The sequence below is a fragment of the Maylandia zebra genome, linkage group LG20 (genome assembly GCF_041146795.1).
Source record: "Maylandia zebra isolate NMK-2024a linkage group LG20, Mzebra_GT3a, whole genome shotgun sequence".
Classification (NCBI taxonomy): domain Eukaryota; kingdom Metazoa; phylum Chordata; class Actinopteri; order Cichliformes; family Cichlidae; genus Maylandia; species Maylandia zebra.
Genome location: NC_135186.1, coordinates 33,865,756 through 33,875,520, shown reverse-complemented (window position 1 = coordinate 33,875,520; position 9,765 = coordinate 33,865,756). Strand labels below are relative to the sequence as shown.

The following is a 9,765-nucleotide window of genomic DNA, read 5'->3' as shown; positions in this document are numbered from 1 at the left end:
ATAAAACACGTACTCCACTGTGGTTTAGTAAACTGTACTGGTGGTTTACGGAGACTCTGGAAACCACACGACTCTTCAAATAGACGTCACAGGGGTACAAGATGTAGCATCATACGCGAGAATTTACTGTTAGGGATGCGTCTGTACTACACTAACTACACGTTTGCTCGTTAGTACTGCTATTAGAACAAAAGTATCTGGATACATCCTCATCCGCTAAAAACCCACATTGTAATATTAATAATAAGACTTTACTTGTTGAGTTATTTAAACGTGGATTTAATTGGGCCATCTTAAGTATCAGAGGTAAAAGTCGCCTATTTTATTCATATAAATAAAAAAAATTTTTCTCATATTAAACCCACGCATGAAGTATTTCACTTTCAGAGGATCGATATTCTGACTGACACTGAGTGTTGACTGGACAGATGGGATCGATAGCTTTTAATTATTAAAACCTCTGGATTTCTAAGCCAGGCTTCGCGGTGGGTTTTCGGCTGTGGACCTTGGAGCGCAGCGGGGCGGGGTCTCTGTCAAACCTGTTGTGCGTCTCTCCGCGCGGACTGTGCGGATCCGGGTGTCTGCTGGGGTCTTTTGGAAGTTTCTCGGGCTACTCGGACGCCGGGAGGACGGCACAGCAGCCTGGCGAGCTCAGGTGAGTCGGACCCGGACCTCATCGCCCCCCTTGTCACGGCTCTGAGTTGTCCCGCTGCTGTAGGAAGGAAAAGGCGTGAGAGTCAGGCGTGTCTGCCCGACACACGCCAGACTCCATTCAGGAATGTAGTAGTTTTAGATGTTGCCGGTTTTCCGTTAGGCTGTTTATCTGAGGGAGGCAGCTGCCGATGGCTTTAGAACCGGGAGGAGATGCTCTTTGACTCCGCTCAGAAACATTGATATTATGACCAGCACCAGGTTATGTCCCCCGGGTTTAATTTACAGAGCCGTAAATACAGAGCGGCTCAGACTCTGGACTGGGAGTTTAAAAGTGGACAATCCCTTCAGGGAGTCTGGCCGGCGGTCTGACTGAAGCCGGTTTAACAGCAGGAGTGACAAATGTGGTGCTGGGTTCAGTTTGTAAGTCTGCCTCCTCACTGAATGCTTCTGTGTGTGTCCGTGTCGGCCGTTTCCAGCCTGTCCTGGCACGGCACGGCACGGCCGCAGCAGCCACTGAATAGCTGGCATTCCAACACACAGACACACACACTCTCACACTCTGTGCTGCTGTTATAGCTGGAGCGAGTTTAGAAGTCACCTTTGCAGACTTGCATAAGGGAAGTGAGCATCACGCGACACTCTGAGAACATAAACAAAAAACAATACAACCCCCCCCCCCTCCCTCCCCGTCCTCCCCCTCTCCTCCCCCTCTCCTCCTCCTACACAAACACACAGAAAGTTGCTGGACCTGCTCTTTGTTCCAGTTTAAATTAATGTGGTCAGTATTTCTAGGGAAACTGGGCAGGGCCGCTGATATTTTCTGTTTGGGCCCTCGGGGCCCCTTAAGCTCCTGGATACCACATGACTCCAGGCTGATGCAGATCTGCTGGTCCTGATTCAGTTTTTAAAGTTGCACTGTGTTACCCTTCCACAGATCCTGCTCAGGCTTTAACTGCTGCTTTGTTGGTGTATCAGACTTCCTGTCTGTGGTTGCAGCATGTTGGCTCCTGCTGAATGTAGCCTATAGAATAGTAAAGTTGTTGGGACTCCTTCCAGAGGCAGAAGTGGCGCTCTGGTTTAGTTTGCAGTGACAATCCGGTTGATGGTGCTGAAGGAGATTATCGGTCTGAGTCTGTGGTTTGCTGAAAAAGTGCGAAAAAGAGCAGAATGCTCCTTTATTATTTTGTGATGTTTAGGAACAGCTGAACCTTTTTTTTGTTCAAACTCTTGATGTTCTGCATGAAGGTTTGAATTACTGAACACAATACATGGAACACTGGGGAAAATGGTTTGTTCAGATACTTAAAGTTCATGCTTTTAAAGACAGAAAGAAACTGTGTTTAAATCTGGATTCCAGTGCTCAGCTAACTTGCTTCAGTTTACCCACTCCTCTTCCAGACATCTTGCTATCTTGGGAATGTTTCCAGTCACTTAAGCTCATCAGCCACTTTATTAGGTACACCTGTTCAACTGCTTGTTAGCACAAATATCTAATGAGGCAACCACATGGCAGCAGCTCATTGCATTTAGGCATGTAGACATGGTCAAGCTGACCTACTCATCAGAATGAGGAAGAACAGTGATGGTTGTTGGTGCCAGAGGGTCTGTCCGAGTATTTCAGAAAATGATCATCTGCTGGGATTTTCCCAAACATGCATCTCCAGGGTTTACAGAGAATGGTCTGTAAAAGGGAAAATACCCTGTGAGCTGCAGCTCTCTGGGTTAAAATGATGTGTTGACAAGCTGCTTTGAGGCGATAAGAAAGCAACATTTACTTAAATAACCACCCATTGCTGCCAAGGTATGCAGAAGAGCATCTCTGAACGGCCAACACATTGAACCTTGAAGCAGGGTTACAGCAGCAGAAGACCGAAAACTGAGGCTGCAGTTCCCGCGGGCTCACCAAAACTGGGCAGGAGAAGACTGGAAAGACATTGTCTGGTCAGTCTCAATTTCTGCTGCATCATTCACATGATAGGGACAGACTTTAAACAGCATGACAGCATGAATCCATCCTGCTTTGTGAACAGTTCAGGCTGCTGCTGGTGAAATGGTGTGGAGCATATTTTCTTTGCACACTTTGTGCACCTTAGTACCAACTGAGCGTCTTTTAACCATCACAGCCTGCCTTAATATTTTTACTGAGCATGTCCACACCTTTCTGACCTCAGTGTACCCATCCTCTGATGACAGCTGCCAGTTTTAATGGTCACCAGGACATGAAAGCTGCAGGTGAAATATGAAAGAATCTGCCTAAAAGGTTTTCCTCAACATTAAGTTTTAAAAACCTTCTTTTTCCTCTCAGAAGATTTACTCGTACCTCCATCTGTGCTGCTTTTCGTTTGAACACCACGTCTTTCTTATAATTCTGGTTGAAATGATTTTGTGTTTGGATTTCTGACTGTACGCACTTCAGGTTTCTTTTATACAAAACCTCGTTCTTTTAGAGAAAAACAGAAAAAAAATCACAGAGACTGAAAAAAATCCAAACATGAATTTTGATTATTGATTAAATTATTTCAGTTTAACTCACAAGCAAAGCCGTGTTATTCCTCCAGCTCCTTTTTATTGAAAAGTACAGGAGCTGCCCACATGCTGCATAAGTAAGACAATAAGATTATAATAGAACAACAAAATGCATCAAATACATAAAAACTGTCCAAATGAAAAAATATCATAACTAATGTTTAATAACCTTGATAATTCACAGTAAAGGTGATTCACACGTAGATGGAACAAATGATGAAAATCAATTAACAGATTTAAAATAGAGGCGGTGTGGTCAAAGTTTATTGAAAACAAAATGAAGGTTTCGCTGCTGGCAGTGAGGAGCAGCTCTAATGCATGACTTTGTTTCTTTGTGCAATCATTAGATTTCTGCAGCAGCCTGACAGTCACAGTTCAGGGCCGCACTGATAAAAATGTTAAATTGTAGATTTTCTGAATGGACTCTGGTTTAAAGAGACAACCTGAAGACTCCTTTACCCGATTTAACCCAGAAACCCGAATGAAGCTCACCCACTGACCACCCTGGCATGTGATCGGCTTGAGGCAGTGACATCATGCTCCTCCTCCTCATCCTCCTTTTCCTCCTCATCATCAGTGAGATGAAGATTACTTAACCGAAATGCCCATTTGACTAATCTGAAGGGTTTAGTCTGAGTCCAGCTTCAGAGTCAGATTACTGTCTAATCCACACACACACACACACACACACACACACACACACACACACAGGGTTAATGTGCTTTAATCTGCAGTTTTAGTCCAACTGGGCTCGCACCAGTAACACCAGCACAGAGTGCTCTACTTTCCTGAAAGTCACCATCGTGTTTCCTCATTTCCTGCTGCAGAGGATTTGATGCAGTGTTAGCAGATGAGCTGATCTGATCAGCTAATTGATTAATCAGCAAATACAAATAGAGTGAGGTCTTTTTAAACGGGGCAGAATCTGCAGAATCAGTGACAACATCACTTCACAGATGTGAGAAATATGTGATTATTTTAGTCCTGTGTGTGATCACTGTGAAGACCACTTTGGTTGCTGGTGTTAATGTGCCATTTCTATATTTCTATATGCTCTGGTTGTACAATGTACTTTACTACTGCGCTGAATGTGTTTGTGGAGGTGCGAAGGCATAAATAACAGATAGAAAAAGTGTTCACGATGATGTGAGAGAAAGATCAGAATAAATAAATGTTAACGAGGAAGCTTCTTTCGGCTGCTCCCTTATTCACAGCGTGTCTGATTTGGCAGTTTTTACACCGGATGCCCTCCCTAACACAACCCGAAAGAGTTTTGTTTTTTCGAACCGGGGATCTTTTGCTTGTTAGGCGAATATGTAAACTAATATTAGTCATCATATTTAGGAAACAAGTTGGAGACGGTGGAGATGGGGGGGGAATCCTAATACAGGGGAAGAGGATTGTTAAATGTTCTGGTTCTCCACCCCCCGCCCTGTGCTCCGAGTGCTGTGGAGAGACTCTGAGCGAGGATCTGCTTCTAACATCTGAACTCAGTTTATAAAGGTTTATAAAGTAACAACAAGATAATCGGGGTTAAAATTTTACTCTCATAGTATTTTATGTTTGCTTTACATTGCATTACCACCCCCTCTATAAATAAAAGCCCACACTGACTCACAAGAGGAAGTGACATTTTCTCAATGAGCCTGTGGAAAGATCATCAGGCGCTCCTGCAGCTGCCTTTGTCTCTCACAATCTTTTACTGGGTCATGTGATACTTTATAGTCCCAAAGATGTGAGTCGTGACCGAACTCAAACAGCTGGATGTCCTCCCTCACACTCACCTCCTTATTTTCACTTATTAGTATAAAATTAAAGTTCAATAAGTTGAGGAGATCCAACATAAAAGGAAACATTTCAGAAAGTTTAGTAACTGCACAATGTTTGTTAAGTTAGTGAATAATCATGTTCAGTCATCCTAATGACAATTATTACATTAAGATAAGTTTGACTGAAGCCATGTGGAGGCAGAAGACATCCAAGCAGGTTCTATTTTTCTCTCATAATCTACTGATTGTTCAGAAAATGTCAAGTGACATCTCAATGAGAGCGACGGAGCACGTTTTTTTCTCTTTCTTCTTTTGTGTTTAGAAATGACTCACAATACTTATCAGTAATAAAACTGCTTCCAGATAATTTCCCGTCCATCTGCTAATCGAGTAATCGGGTCAGGTGTGGACTGCTCGCTGGTTTCTGGGGAAATAATCCTACTGACATGTGCGAAGGGGGCCAACGGGGGCCCCGCTGACAACTCCTTCCCCTCAGGAGGGGAATTATTATCTTCAGCCCTGCAGATAATGTGATAAAGACTTTTGTAATGATTTATATAACTCTGTGTCCTAAAGATAAATGACAGTTTGGGAAACATGAGAAACACAAAAAAGACAAAATAAAGAAAATACATTTGAGTTGAAATTTGTTTCGTAAATACTAAAAGTGTTCGCCCGCTTTGCTGTCAGTCTCGAGGAGCTGAGCTGAAGTCAGTGTGACGTGACGGAAACAGCAACAGTGTGTGCGCTTCACTGTTTGTGTGTCTGATTAGCTGTCAGTTTCTAATACAATCTGTGTGACCATCTGTTTTACTCCACTGTACACACTGGGTGTGTGTGTGTGCTCCTGGGAATTGTTATCACATGTTCCATGTATGCACACACGCCTGCACAGGTGCTGTTATGTGTCTGCAGGTTCTTTTAAAGATAATTGGAATTAATTTAAGATCTAATAGCTGCAGAAGGTTCAGTGAGCGAGGCTGGTCTCCAGATCTGGATGATGTTTGGGAACGCGATCACTTCAGATCAGTTAAGTCTGGTTTAAAAATAGGTAGAAAAGTTTGGTGTGTTTGTCGGTGACACTTCTCTGACACATTATGGGTGCAGTGAACCAGAAAGAGTGAGAACATACACTGGGCTATATCTTTGCTCTGATAAGGAGCAGCTGTACTCACCAGCACACAGCTGAAACAGTCATCAAGCTGTGTGCCGGCTGTGTGCCCCGTCATGATTGGCTAATATGTTGTAAAGCAGATTGGGTTTTTGAGAGGCGGCGGGGCAACCGCCATCACTCCATCACTGGCGTTGGGCAGTTTTCCCATGAATTTCTACTCAAGAGTCTCCTGAGTGGCGACTCGCCCGCACGCTCGCTGCTGTGTCAGCTGTAATCTTGCTTAGCACAGCTACCAGTGAGCCGCATCTTCCCACAGAAAGCTTCCCCCGATCACCGCTCGATGTATCTCTGCTTGTCTAAGTGTCTAAAAGTCTCCAGGTTTCATTTGTTTCCTCCGAGCGAGGAGCTTCGCGAACCAACTGAAAGTCGTCCCGCTCGTTTCTCAAACCGCCCTCCTCCGTGCTGTCTGCAGCAGCTCCTCGTGATCTTCACTCAGACCTCCTTACTTCTTTATCGACTTTATTTATAACGTTGTAGTCTTAAAAGTTAAAATATAAAGTAAACTGTGAGCATTTTTGTGGATGAGCAGCAGAGTAATGACTGCTGTAGCTGCTCTTGGCATGGTTTTCAGTTCTTCTCAGTTTTGTCACCTGAAGCTCTTTATTAGCGCTTATCTTGAACAAACATGAGCAACAGAAACAGCAACAGTGAAATAACCGGAGATTAGCTTCAGCGCTCAGAATATTAAAAAGAGGAGTCTCCTTCAGAGCCATATTTTCCAGCAAAGACCCCGAGACGAACCAGCAGAGCCGCACGTATCAGGCCGTAGATTGATCAGCTGATCAAAGGAGAATGACTGTTTACGTGTTTGAATCGAGAACTTCTTAAACATGCTGACGTGTTTTCATGGTTTGGACTTTTGCTGACGTCACACGCTGCTCTGTGAAACTGAGCCGAGCTGTTCTCTGATGTTTTATGCACCGAACGATTAATCGATCTGTGGCCCGAATGATGTTTGCTGCTTTTCACACATAAAATCTGATTAGAACATAGTTTGACTCATAAAAACAAGAAATACAGAGAAAATCTGACTTTATGTTTTATCAATTTATGTTTCTGAATTCTTAATAAAATCAAATCTCCAAACATAAATTCCCCCAAACGGACCCCAGAATCCACCTGGAACCAGAATCAGACCCTCTGAGCAGAAAACGGCACTGCTGGTTTGGGTGAACTGACCCTTTAATGTTATTAATCCTGTAGGACAACCACTGGCTGCAGAACATCAGAGGATCTTGTGTGTGTGTGTGTTTCATGTGTTCCTGCAGATGAAAGAGTTGCTGGTTTGATTCCTCAGGGACTCTCAGCCAGCGGCTGGCTGCTACTGATTTGAACCACAATGACGCACACACCAATCCTCAGGAGGTTGTGTGTCTGCGTGTGCGTGCGTGTGTGTTTCTCCTGATCCAGGTTCCATCATGTTTTTCTTTTGTTTTGGTTGCATTCTTCTGAGCAGCTTCACTTCAAGAGTACGAGTTTTCTTGGCGGAAGTTGTCTCACTCCCCGTGTTTTCTTTGGACACTGTGGCAGCCAGCTATCCCAGAATGCATTTCACACTCCCCCAGCGGCTGAATGGAGGTGCTTCGTTTTTCCCTCCAGGGACTGCCGGTCAATCAGCGAGGACTCCAGCAGCTGCAGAGCTGAATTCAGAGCCTCAACTTTTACACTGAGGATTAATCAGATTGATCCAGTAAATCGAATCAGAGCGGACTGATATTCTGTAAATAGACACAACCTCAGAGCATGAGCCAGAGTCAGTGTACTACAGGTGCAGTGTGACAGGTACTAAGTGGCGGTGGTGGGGTACCCGGGTGTGACGTCAGCACAGGGGAAGCTTGAGATCAGCAAAGCCACAGCGTTTAGAAGAAGCTGTCACTCAGTGCGTTTTTATTTTTTTCTATTGTCCAAACACTGTATATAAAAGATGGACACAAACCCCATGACATCACCTCGTTTCTGGATGGACTTTGCTTTGAAACCTGGGTGGATAAAGCCAGCCAGAATCATTGGTTGACATCTATAATGCTGCTGGGTCAAACAGTAAACATCATTTAAATGACTCTTTGTAAACTATCACAATATCTATTCAAATGTAACTGATTACAGGCCAACTGATACAGAATATTTAGGATAAGGACCCAAATGCAGGACTCACGAACACAAAGGCTAATTCTGTGATGCACTGAGTCTTCTTCAGTCACCTTTGTCACTCAGCTTGTGTTAATAGACCTCTCTGCTGAATCACACGTGTTATTAATCTCTGGCTTTGTTCCACTGCTTGTCTTCTATCCCGTCTTCCTTCTCTCACCTCAACCAATCGCAGCAGATGGCCCCGCCCCTCCCTGAGCCTGGTTCTGCTGGAGGTTTCTTCCTGTTAAAAGGGAGTTTTTCCTTCCCACTGTCGCCAAAGTGCTGCTCATAGGGGGTCATATGATTGTTGGGTTTTTCTCTGTATGTATTATTGCAGGGTCTACCTTACAGTATAAAGCGCCTTGAGGCGACTGTTGTTGTGATTTGGCGCTGTATACATAAAATTGAAATTGAACTGAATTAAAGTAAAAGAGGCAGCTTTATTGCAATGTAGCAAAATTACTCAATACAGAAACCAACAACTGAAATGAGGAACTGAGATGCTGGGAAACTATAAACTGGAGAGCTAGAAACTAGGAGCGTGGATGATGAGGACCACGCAGGAAACACTCAGGACGTGGGGATGCCGAGACAACGGGCAGAGGAAAACACACGAGGGACTAACGAGGGAGGTAGAAACCCAGCTGGGAGAGATCAAACATAACGAGACGGGGACTACACTAACACAGGACGTGAGACTGTCAAAGTAAAACAGGAAACACGAGACAAACACAAAGACACGGACTTGACACTGAGACAAGGAGACACAAAAACATGAAACACAGGGAGACACATAGACAGAAGCCTAAAGACTATAAACTATAACATGAGCACAAAACCATGAAGAGAAACGAAACCACCACCAACAACAAATCAAAGAATATGAACTCAAACCAGAAAGAACCAGAACTGATATTTGGTCATGTATTGGCCAGTTTTTGTTACCTTTTTTGCATTTCAACACACAAAGCACAAATATTTCCCTAACATCATCTTTTTATCCTTAGTTTTCACATGATGTCAGAGCCACTGGGACATGCCCACCTGGAGCACTGCAGTCCTTTGCCCTCCAGCCATCCTTTGAACATCTTCGAGTTTAACTTGCCAGATAGCTCCTGTGCAGTCGGGTGCACTAATCAGCGTTTATTTACAGCTGCCAGCAGGGCAGAGTTTGTGGAGTATGGCACCAACACCTCCCTCCACAGCAGCCCCGGCTGTCAGTGGTGGCTCATTTAAACCGTAGGAATGATTTACCCGACACTGGAAGAATACTCGGTTGACTTCACTGTTATGATGCGACATTAATGTGACAAATTTATACTACTGGAACTTCTCTGTCCAAGTCAGCAAAACACAAGTGTGGTAGTTCATTTAAGCTAGCTATGTAGCACTTATGTTTGTCGTAACCACACACAAGTTCGTGTTCTTCATCTCCCACACGGCCGTCTTACCTACCCATCCACAAAGAAAATGCATGTAGCTGTCTGTACTTTGAAAGCTTTCATCCTTGCA

At 44.1% G+C, this 9,765-nt stretch overlaps 1 protein-coding gene across 2 annotated transcripts in view; it reads left to right on the top strand.

The window, feature by feature from the left end:
- Nucleotides 1–485: 485 nt before the first annotated feature.
- Nucleotides 486–9,765, top strand: part of plxnb3 (plexin B3) — a 93,297-nt gene continuing 84,017 nt past the window's right edge. For both annotated transcript variants that reach the window (XM_076878356.1, XM_004568148.5), the window contains exon 1: nt 486–655. The gene's annotated coding sequence lies outside the window, so the exon portion shown is untranslated. The remainder of the gene's footprint in view (nt 656–9,765) is intronic.